Source organism: Papaver somniferum, chromosome 5 (assembly GCF_003573695.1).
Source record: "Papaver somniferum cultivar HN1 chromosome 5, ASM357369v1, whole genome shotgun sequence".
Classification (NCBI taxonomy): Eukaryota; Viridiplantae; Streptophyta; class Magnoliopsida; order Ranunculales; family Papaveraceae; genus Papaver; species Papaver somniferum.
In genome coordinates, this window is record NC_039362.1 from 138,797,227 (window position 1) to 138,809,495 (window position 12,269).

The 12,269-nt window shown below is 38.2% G+C and overlaps 1 pseudogene; it reads right to left on the reverse strand.

The window, feature by feature from the left end:
• Window positions 1–2,982: 2,982 nt before the first annotated feature.
• LOC113277872 lies at window positions 2,983–4,595 on the reverse strand (annotated as a pseudogene).
• Between the last annotated feature and the right edge of the window lie 7,674 nt (window positions 4,596–12,269).

Sequence of the window (12,269 nt, forward strand, 5' to 3'; positions counted from 1 at the left end):
AACTCAAGTATCCTTATCTTGATAACTCAAGTATCCTTATCTTGATTGTTTGTTGATCCCTTGCTCCAACGATCAAGATAGATAGTAATCAACAAAGTCTCTTTGCCTCATACTTTTTTGTTTTCGCAAGTTTTATACTTGTGAGGTGAATAATAATTTAGGCTGCACTTCGAATTGCATAAGTCCGGATTTTGAGGATAGCCATACTTTTGTCAAGTTGCTATCGGTTTCTATCACCTGGATCTTTCGTTTGATCTGATCATCCGTTTAGATCGTAAATCAGGAAATCAATCATAGGATTAGTATGTGGGAGGCAGATTTGGTTTAAAGTCTTCAATTGAGTTGAAACAACTCTTAGTTGGTGTGAGACCGTCTAAGGGAATCAGTGGAGTCCTGCTGGGATTAAAGAGGCTTAAGGAGCGCGACTGTACCTGAATCAGTGGGAGACTGAGTTCGGGCTCAACTACATTCCAGAATGAAGTTAATTGGTAGTAGGATAGTGTCTGTAGCGGCTTAATACAGTTTGGTGTTCAATTTGGACTAGGTCCCGGGGTTTTCTGCATTTGCGGTTTCCTCATTAAAAAAATTTCTGGTGTCTGTGTTATTATTTTCTTCCCGCAGTATATTGTTTATCTTTATAATTCAAATATCACAGGTTGTGCGTCGATCAACCATAGTATATTGATAAGACGCGATTGATCCTTGGATATTGATCTTTGGTACCGTCCAAGAAATCTCTTTGTAGTTAGGTTCACGGATTCAGTTATGCAAACGTTCTAACAACAAGAGAGAGGGAGATTTAACTCTAGACACTTTCCTTGATTGAGTTTCTACTCTCGCAGTGGTGTTGAGTTTGTCCATACAAATTTCCTACGAAAAAGTTGGTGGTGTATTTTGGTACCCCAGTGTTTTCACTATGAAAAAGCAAACTATGAGATTTCGCCAACTGACACTTACTACAAACTCAACAAATCAAATGAATTGAAATAGACTCATCAACTGTTGATAATATGTGCTTCAAGGTCCTGTAGGCTGGATGTCCAAGCCTCTTATGCCAATCACCAGATGAAGCAGCAGTAGAAACAAAGGTTGTACAAGGGTGGGGAATCAAAGTTGAGATCATATAAGCCATGATTTACACTTTCCTATAGAAAAATCCTTGTGTGTTTGAAGGTCTTTAACACAGAAATGGAAAGGATGAAACTCAAAGTAGCAGTGATTATCTCTTGTGAATTGAAGAACATAAGAAAAAAAATTCTAGAGGTATCAGGTACATGAAGGACATTGCTCATAAAAAGTTGGAGTTACCAGAAGTAAGATGAGAAGTGCCAATATAATTAATGGAAAAAACTGCACAATTGCTAACTTTCACTTGCAATGCAAGTTGAGATTACTCAAATAATTTTTAATATGATGACTAGCTCCAGAATCTGGTGTCCAATTGTCACCACCAACAGATGCAGAAGAGGGGTAATAATTATCATTATAGACTGCATACACCTGAGGATCTGGATTCCAATAGTCATCATAGGAATTTTCATAATATTCATCATCAAAATAAACATTGTTGGCTTGAGGATGGTCTACAAAAACCTCTATTGTACCTGGATCTGCACTAGAGTGTTCTATGGCCAGGTTTAATGCAAATTTGAAAAACAGTTGTTGATAATGAGTGGGGAAAGAATATATTATGTCCAACACCATGATCACCACGAAAACCATCACGATCATATCTTCCCCCTTAATAAGTACCATATGCCCCACCACGAGCTCTAAAGCTTGGAAAATATCTACCGCCACCACCACCATCACCGCGAGCTAGAAATCTAAATCCACCAGCGGAAATTCCGGAATGCCATCAGAAGGAGTTCTATAATGAGAATTAGATGAAAAGTGGGTGGAACTAGATGAATCTAATATGGTAGTGATGTTTTGAGCAATATTAACATATACAATTGGAACATCAGATGGAGATTCAATAATTTGTTGTTCTTCACCTAAAAGTAAACTGAGAAGATCATCATAAGTAATTGATTCTAAACTTTTAAGTTGTTGAATATTAACTGATGTGCGGAAAACGCTGATTTCTGATGGTAAACCATTCAAGATATGAAAAACAAGATCTTCATCAAGAACAAGACGACTTACTTGAGCAAGTTGATGGGCGATAGACTTAGCACGACTGAAAAAGGTTTGCATAGATTCATCTTCTTTGTGAAGATGATGTAAGTCATTCTTGAGTTGCATAAGTCGAGATTTGACCTAAGAATAATAATTATTCGTAAGGGTTGCCAAGCATTCAAAGAAGAAGTACATCCAAGAACAGGGAGGTGAGTATCATCTGATAAACATGAGATAAGCCATGAAAGAAGAAGCTGATCTTGGTGAATCCACTGTAAGTAATCTGGATAGCCGATTGGAGCTTGCGTTGTTGGAACTCGAATAAATTAAGGAGGCTCAGGTGCAGGTCCATCCACATACTTGTATATATCAAAACTTCTCAACAAATGAACAATTTGAAACTTCCATATCACAAATTTTGTTGAATTAAGCTTCGCTGAAGGAGAATTACTAAAATTTAATGGATTTGAATAAAAGATTCTTGACTATTCAATATTGAAAGATAGATTTTATCGAAATTAGCGGAAAAACAAATAAAAATGAAAAAGGAAAATATTTGATTTTAGTCTTTTTGAAATCAGAGATTGCTCTGATACCATGTCAGAAGCACTAAATGGGTGATCTTCACGACTAAAGATCAAGAAAAGAAAATCCTTATTTATTCAAGAACACAAGAAGGACTTAGTCAACAAGACTAGTCTTGACTAACTACCGACAGTTGAGAGTAAAAACAGCTAATAACTGTCAGGTGTAACAAGACTAACACTCTTCTTACACTGCTCTGGACACTGGCTTAACAACAGAAAATCTCTCGAACGTTCATATTCATTTTATACTTAAACGATTACAAATACATCCTTTGTGTAAGGTTGAGGTTCCCTTCAGACAAACTATAAAAGAATAACACTTATCTGACAATCCTAATTGGAAAAAAAGAGCAGGGTACTAATAGTGCAACGTATGGAACAACCACATTAACCCTTGGAGAAGCTCGAAGCTCAACCTGCGATTAGTTCTATTTTTTCAGACAGAATTAAAACTAAAAAAAGGTTTAACATGGGCAGATGCAAATTGAACTAAAAATCATTGATTTAGTTAACCATTTTCTTCATTTCTTCAACCAAATTAGTGATAAAGCCATCTTGGATATCTTTGTTAAGAAGAAAATCTCTCCATTTGCCATGATTAGCACTAATGGACTTCCCTGGCTCTTCATTCACATCCACAGTTACTACTTTAACAGCTTTACGCAAATCTTCTTTGTTAAAATGACCGTCTTCGTCTTCTCTAATAACTTGCACCCCAGCTTTCAAATCTCCACTGATTAACATAGAATTCAAAAACTGATCACCTTTTTGTGGTAACATAACTAATTGACAATCATTGATGAATGCCTCAATCACAGAGCTTAAACCTGAATGATTAACATAACACCCAACACTGTCATGTGCCAGAATCGCTTGTTGCTGCACCCATCCAGTGTGCACAACTCCTTTACCCTGCACCCTCTCTGCAAATCCAGCTGGTAATGCATTTTTCAACTTTTCATTGCTATCTCCATCACCAGGCGGGAAGTTCAATACCACAAAGAATGGAAGACCAGTTTCCTCTAATCCTAGTACTAGCTCCTTAATCTGTTCGTCTGTCAGAAACGTCTCGCTGCCAAATGAACAGAACAAAACAGATTTGGCTGGAAACTTCTGCAGCCAGTTTTCCCATTTTTCTTCCAACTTGTATTTTGGTGCGTCAGGAACTATAGGGCCCGTTAGCAGTACAGGTAATGTTGCCTGATATAATCTATGTAAGGACCTTCCATTTCATGACAATGGCGTCACACGACTTCCTCGTTGTCTGCACACGTTGTTGCACACTAGGACCTCCTTTAAGCTCATGAAAGGATACAAGAAATCACGAGCTTGGTAAGTACTTAACGATGATATTGAAGTTGTGGGAAACCCTGGTGGAGGCTTCTTTAAATCATCAATAGTTGGTGATTCCCTGTATGGATTTGTTACATAAGCTTCGCAAGCAGCCGCGAAAACGGTGAAATTGAACGTTTTGATACCCAGTGAAGAAGCAATGGAGGGAATCCAGTGTTGCTCAAAATCAATAAAGATGATATGGGGTTTGAGATCAATGAGAATGGATTTGATTTGAGGTTGCATTTTATCAGCAGCAATTTTGAGAAGATCGGCCAATGCCGGTGACATATCTGAAGTACTGTCAAGACCTGGTGGAAGACCATCAACTGGTGGGATATGAACAGGTATGATTTTGATAAGAGGTGAAGAACTGAGAGATAACGAGATTCTCTGGATATTTCCTGGTGCAGACAAGAAGGAGATTTGAACTCCATGAGAAGCAAGCTTATTAGAAAGCTGAACAAAGGGAGTTATATGACCGAACGCAAACCATGGAAACATGACTACATGAAGTTGGGAGGCAGATGATCCTTCTTGGCTTCCCATCTCTGCTATTGATTTTTACAAGATGGTGATGAGGATATGAAGGTTGATGCCAAGTTTTATAGGAGAACACTGAGCAGAGAGAGTGATGGTTGCTGGCTCAGAGTGAGAAATGTTATCGGAATTAATTAATGGGTTTAACTGAGGTTAGGTTTGGTTTGGTACCTAATAATGACACGTTCATGAAATGCAGGCTCCTTGTCATCATAATGAATGAATGGCACAAAAATGGGGAAATCATCCTTTACTTACTTTTTTCTTTGTTTCAAATTTACTCACCCACGTGTCAAGACGGATATAAATGTCTAACTTTAAACATCCGTAGCACACTTATTGGATATCGGAACCATGCATCAAAAAGTTTTGGGTACGGTTGACCGTGCCCCACTCACTGTGTGTCTTCTTCAGCAATCGTATATTGAATAATAATGGTCAGTGACTCAGTGCCGACCATGCAGGGTCGATAGACGTTGGTCCACGGACCACGAGTCAATAACGCCAAGCCGAGCATTGACTTAGGAGCGCTCCTACGTCGGTGATGTAAAGTGATTATGGACCATGGCCCTTACGTTTCTTCACAAATATATAAATTTTATTGTTTAAGATTTAGAATTAGTTTTTTGGATCACATATCCTATATCATATATATAAGTAAAACGTACTTGTTTAGTTCTAGGCTTGAGAAATGTTAAGTAAGCTTTTATTAAAATTACATTTTCACCGCATGCCTCACTTATAGACACTAACTTTGCTAGGACTGGTACCAACGCGGAGATCAAATGATTAAGATTGTGTTGTTTTGTATAGATCAGTACAGTATCATCCTACCGGAGCTTGTACATAAATCAAGTAATCGTGCTCTCTAGATAGGTAGCCCACAAAATTTGTTAATGCTTCCCCTCGTTGCCTCAATTATTGAAACCTGTTTTGAGGCATATATCTATCTAAGTTCGGCTGAAAAATTATCAGTCGAATCTTGAGTTATCAGCCGAATCTAGATAAAAACATAGGTTATCAGCCGAACTTTTAATATGCCTCAAAATATGTTTCCAATTATTCGACGAAAAATCTGATGGTGGACCATTAAGGCCTAAGCGTTAATTATGGTTTTGGTGTCCGACTTAGATTTCAAAAAGCCCACCCTACTAAATTTTGTGTCGAGGGAAAGGTGGGCCAATTTGGTCCACCGCTGCTGGTCCGCCACTTGTAGCACTACGGATTATTTGGTGATCCTGTACTGATATGCCACCGAAAATTGGTAGATCTTAGAATTCAATGTCATTTTTATCCTCGGATTTCACAATCAACCCACTTGGGATGTTTATATAAAACTAGCTAAGACCTGTGTGATTAGAATGCATTCACATAATGCAGTACAGGAGTATGATGAACCAATGGCGAAATTGCATAACAAGAACACAGCCGCACCATCTAGGATTAACTACTGGTGAGCATTCATTAATTATCCTAATAATCGGGTCCTTACTTTGTAAGCTTATGTACTTGGTAGTTTAGGTTCAGTGAATCAAAATTTGAATATCCAAGGAATAGAAATTGCTTATTATTGTAAATCTATGGACCAGAAAATTATTAGTGACTTGATCATTGCAGCTCAACTGAGGAAGAACGGAAGGGTGAAAATCTACAAATGGCAAGTATATTATCACTCGGTCATTTTTCTTTATAATTCCATGAATAACATGAATACTGCCACATTAGCTTGCAAAATTCAGATGCTAGCTTTTAGAATAATTGAATTAGATAATATGGGATTAAGTGTTTCTCAGCAAACAAATTAGGAGATGCAACATTAAGGGTAATATGGAGAGCATGTCAGTATCAATGCTACTACAGCTTTGCTTATATCTTGGTATGCTCCTTTCAGGCCTAGCACTAAGGATTATTTTGACAGGCTTATGTTCAACTGGGATTTGATTTTTTCATAACTTTTTAATTATTGTTTTTCTCCTTTCCTCTCTACCTGTTGTTAAACAAACTTCTTTATAAAAAAAAAAAAGAAAATTCACTATAGAATGTGTGATTCACATGCAGTGATGTTACATCATTGATGTCGGTCAAATTTGGTGTATAGTGAATGAATTAAAGCAAGAATGGACAAGCAGAAATCCCATATTTGATTGAAGAGTAACAAAGAAATTTAGTTTTGCCATTTTCGACCACCTCAGGTGAATTTTTTGATGATGCCTGGAAAGCTTATGCGTGCAGAAGTAACATTATTCTTTGAGCTTTCAGCTGTGCTATCGAGTATTTTTCTTATGCCAAATATTATTCTTGATTTTTAGGCCCTTTTAATCTTCAATTCCGGCTGATGTCTGATCAGAAAGAAAAAAGATTAAAATAAAAGATTGAAAACGTGTCACATTGCTAATGGTGTATTTTTTTTCTCTCTCTCAAAAATCAAATTTGAAATATATAGATGCACTTCAGGAATGCAAACAAATCCCTTGCAAGAGATGTGCACTACTAACTTTGCTTAATACAGGAGTAACAGGACCGTCTTTCATATGGATGACTCCCCAGGCCCAAAAGATGGAGGAGCCCATTTTCTTTATTTTTTTTTATTTTTTTTTCCAAGGAGAGCGGCCGGGGGCATATTATTAAGAATCACGGAATAGGTATAGCATCGGTGGAGGGTAACCTAGAAACAAGTTGGCCCCCACACCTTTTTGAATGGAAATACATAATCTATACAACAAAGAGTTGCCTATTTTGTAATTAAATCATAATTGATGATACAATTCATCAACCTCTTCAAGAAAACCACAGTGTTTTCTCCAAGTTATCCAAGAGCGGAGAAAGCAAGAACCCCAAAATCATAACCTTGAGCCTAGCACTTATCCAAATATTTCGTGCATTGGCGCGAAATAGCACTCGAAACAACACCCGGAACAAAAGCAGGCCCATTGTTGCCTAAGAAAGGGAAAACCCCGGTAGCATCAAAGCATACATATCGCACGTTCACCCAGTTATAAACAAGTAAATATGCAGGCTTCAATGCTTTATTCTCCTCAGATAGGAATCCCAAAGCAACCTCCTTCATAGCTGCAACCCCGGCTTTGAAACAAATATCAGCCACAATATCTCTGACAAGATCATGCCGAAACTTGAGCCCAACCTCACTAACACAATGAAGAGCATGGTCACCAAAAACATCCATTTTCCTTTTATAACATGCACAAACCTCAACAGTGTTAAAATTGGTATACCAAGTCTATAGCATACAACAACCCTAAATTGCTGAGGCATAAGAGAATAGTTAAGCCCACTGATGGGTACTTCCTTGATATAATCTTGCACATGATCAAGTTTGTTACTTTGCCAAAGGATAGCATCATTGTCTGACATAGAAAATTTGGTGGGAAAGTCTCTCTTGACAACTTCAAAATACTGTATTGCCCATGATTACATGGGTCGGGGGCAATAGTATTGGGCATGATCGAGTTTTTTTTCCTTTATTATTATTATTGGATGAAGAGTATTATTATAAGAAACTAGTTGGAAGCCTAACAAGAAATTATTATTTTTATTACAAAAAAAACAAAAAAAAAACAAACAAAGGGCACTAAAAATAAAAAACACAAAAATGTTTTTTACATGTCGGTGTAGGGTAGCCGAGCAACACGCTGAGCACTAACTCCTTTTTGAATAATAATGCCTAATCGATGAAAGATGGAACCACATATTCTATGGTTGGCATTGGCATCGTGACTAGTTAGGCAGTTTCTCAGTTTCTTAAGAAATAATATTGTGTTTTCTCCAAGTTTACCCACGGTAAAAAAGGCTAAAACATTGAAACCCCAACCATGTGTCACGCATTGGTCTAAATATTTGTTGTGTTTGCGAGTAACTGCAGCATTGATAGCTTGGCTTGGAATAGAGCTGCGGGTTCTAGCACTTGGTGAAGAGACGCCCGTACCATCAAAGCATACATCTTTACCATCCTCCTAATTATAGACGAGAATATCACCAGGATCTACGCCACTTGCGTTGTTAGATAGAAAACCCAACGAGACTTCTTTTGTTGCAGCCACCCCAGCCTTATAACACATGTCGCAATAGCATCTCGAACCATGTCATGTCTGAATTTTAAACCCCACCTTACTAGCACAATGAAGGGTATGGTCGGCATAAATGCCCATTGGCCTATTACAAATGGAACACTTACTGCCCTCGACAAAGAATGGAATGCCAAGGCGGTACTTGAGAACGGAACTAAACTGCTTCGGCCCAACTTTTTGATTTAACCCACTAATAGGCACAACCTTGAGAAAATTCATCGCATGCTCTCTCCTATTACATTGCCACATGATTGATTCACGTTCATTTAAATCAAATCTAGTAGGTAAATTCTCCTTGATCACACCAAAGTATAAAACTGCCAGAGACTTTATATGACGAGGTGCAGTGTCGTTAATGCTGAAATTGGAAGTAGATAGACCACAAGCTTGCGTGAAAGTATGCAAAGCATGCTCATATCTGGGGTCCAAATCATTTGGAGGTGTATACTGTAAGATGGAATCTTGCAAATGTTTGGTCTCAGCACAAAATGCTAAATAACAGTTATTGTATGTATCTTCCATAGTGTGGATACCAAGACCTCCATATTTGATTGGCAAGGTGGCTATACATTGTTGAGCTAATCCAAACCCAGTACCATCATCAACTATCAGCTGACATAGATATTGCCAAAACTTGTTGGAAGCATAACAAACTAACAATCTAAGATCCAACAACGCACTACTACATTAGTTGAACAGGTTTCCGTGCTATCCTACCAGCGAGCCTCGTGAGGAACCAGCCAAGGGAGCCGAAGCGGATAGGAGGATTATTATGTCGTAAGGGGGGCAAGATAACTCTACCTTCCATGTCAAATTCTGCAATATTGAGCCATCTATGACTCGAACATGGGACCTCCTGAAGCGCATAAAACCTTTGAGGAATGGGTATGACTAGCTGGGCTAGGTACCCATTTTTTTAATGAAAGAGTACCACAGGGTAATTTTATTAGAAAACAAGAAAATTTTCCTTACACATCGATGGGTGGTAGTCGAGCAACAAGCTGGGAACCCATCTCCTTTTGAATAATAATACATAATCTATGAAAAAAGGATCCCCCAAGTTTGCAGTTCGCATCTTGACTAGGAAGACAATTTTTCAATCGCTTCGAGAATGCGCATGTATCTTCACTTAGCTCTGCTAGAGTCGTAAAATCTAGCACACCAAACCCGTAACCATATGATAAGCGCTTATCAAGGTATTTATTACATTTGCGCGTAACAACCGTGGCGATAACATGTCCAAGTATAAAACTCATAGTTCTAGCACTTGTGAAAGGTGAGATACTGGTGACATCAAAACATACATCACGACCATTTTACCAACTGTAAACTAGTAAATCTTCCGGCTTTATAGCATTGGCGTTGCCTTCAAAAAAAAAACATAGGTGTCTCATTGCGACCCGAGACCCCAACCTTGTAGTAAATATCGCGAAGACATCACGTACTAAATCATGACGAAATTTGTGGCCGAATATCTTTGGCGTAATACAGTGCATGGTCACCATATATATCCATGGATCAGTTATAACTAGTGCATCGGATACAAAGAGAAGGATACCTAAACGATACTGGAGCACTGACCTGAATTGACGGGGCCCTACGTGTTGGTTGAGTCCCTGAATGGATATGACTTTAAGAAAATCCATTGCATGAGCTGTTCTGTTTCCTTTCCAAAGGTCAGATACCATGTCGGACAAGGAGTGGCATGGTAGGCAGTTCTTTCGTAATCACACCAAAGTATTGGGCTTCCAAGGACATCATGTATTGAGGGGCAACAACAGTCACGTTGAAAGTAGAAAGAGACATCCTACAAGCCTGAGTATAAACTTGCAGGGCATATTGGTAATGCTGCTTTGAGTCTAACGCATTTGAACTCTGTAGGATTGTATAGATTGCATCAATTAGGTGCAGTTACGTAGAAGGAGAAATTCGTTTTGTGGGTCTTGTAGATTCTTTATAGATTGCATCAATTGGGTTGTTTTGTGGACTATGCTCATCACCAAGAAGCTACAAAATTGCGGGTTTAAAGTCACTGGGCCACCTAAAACCTTGACTTCATCTGTTGGTTTACTGATGTTGGCTGGGAATATATCAGATGCATTTATTCTTGGATCAGGAGATGGCCAAAATATTTTTTGTTTTGCTGATGTTCAGGTGTAAGCCTCTTGCAGGTCCATCACGCTGTATGACTCTTAGGGCATTAGCCACCTCCAAAGTATCACCGGTGATGGTACCATCGTCCAAATACCATGCATGGAAATCCAAGGTACACTCTGAAGCAATCTTGTTCACAAGGGGGTGTATTGTTCAGGTAAACTAGGAAGAAACCGGCCCAAAAGAAGCAAAATACCAAGTGATCAACTCTTTAGTTGTGTTTCTTTATTTGGATGGTGGTTGTTACGTCTTGAACAATTCCGAACTTGTTTTCGTTTGTACCTCATGGTTAACTCTTTAGTCGTTTGGTTTGCTTTTGGTTTATGATACCTAGATTAAGAACATTTAAGCACAATCATGTTGTTTGGTTTATGTTGAATATGTTTATATTTCTAGTAAAATGTTATCTTTGCAAGATTTATTTACGACTGTTGCCAGCATAGATAAGTTTAGGTTCTACAGCGCCGTACTGTTTCCGGCATGAAAGATGATTATGATTCCATGCCAGTTTTTGGTACCGGCAATGAAATTGTTTTGTAAAACCATACCGGAACCAGAAGATAAAAAATTCCATGTTCCTGTATAGATATTGGAAGGTACCGGCATAGTAGTATTTTCAAAAATCTATGCCGGAATTATGATTTTTTTCAAATTTTCATAGTTGTCAGAAAACCGGCAGTGTAAGCTTGAATGAGTCTATGATGGAACTTTGCTTAGGATAAAACTACAATGCTGGTTTTGGTTATAAATCCATTTCGGATGCTCTTTTATTTCATTTCTAAGTAATTTATTACATTGGATTTCGAATGCTCTTTTATTTCAATTGACGTAATGCCCAATGATAATTATAGTCCCTCTCGTTTTCCATTAAACACCAAGCCAATGTGAATGTTACCTTGTCCGATGTGTGTCCAACGATGTTCAACAACGACATATTGTATTTGTTTGTCTTGTAGGTGCAATCCATCATAAGAACACCACAACATGTATGAGCCAATTGTGAAAGCAAAGGATGCGAAATGAATATTTGAAGGGGCTTGTTGTCCGGCCCTCTTTTGATGATACGCGTGTAGTTGTAATCCCAAACTATCTTCTCAAAATCTTGCATAACGCTCCTCCCTTCCCATTCCACCCTTCTAATACTTGCTTGTGCGCTATAAATTTTACTTAGAGAAGACACGTTCGTCTTATCCTTTTCCTTGAAGCCTCTAAGAATTTGTCTCTGTTTGATAAATGCTTTGGTAAATCTCTTTACATCCTCCATTTCATGAGGTTTTAGCTTTGCCACTAGGGAGTGACCAACAAAATCTTTCAGATCCCGGTGGTTATGACGGCCGAACAAAACCTCATAATCTCATTCATTGTTCTTGTCATTTAAACGGAATACAAGCTTAAAGGGGTAATTATCCTTCCTCGTATGAGTCTTGTATACCCTATTAGTCTTCTTTGG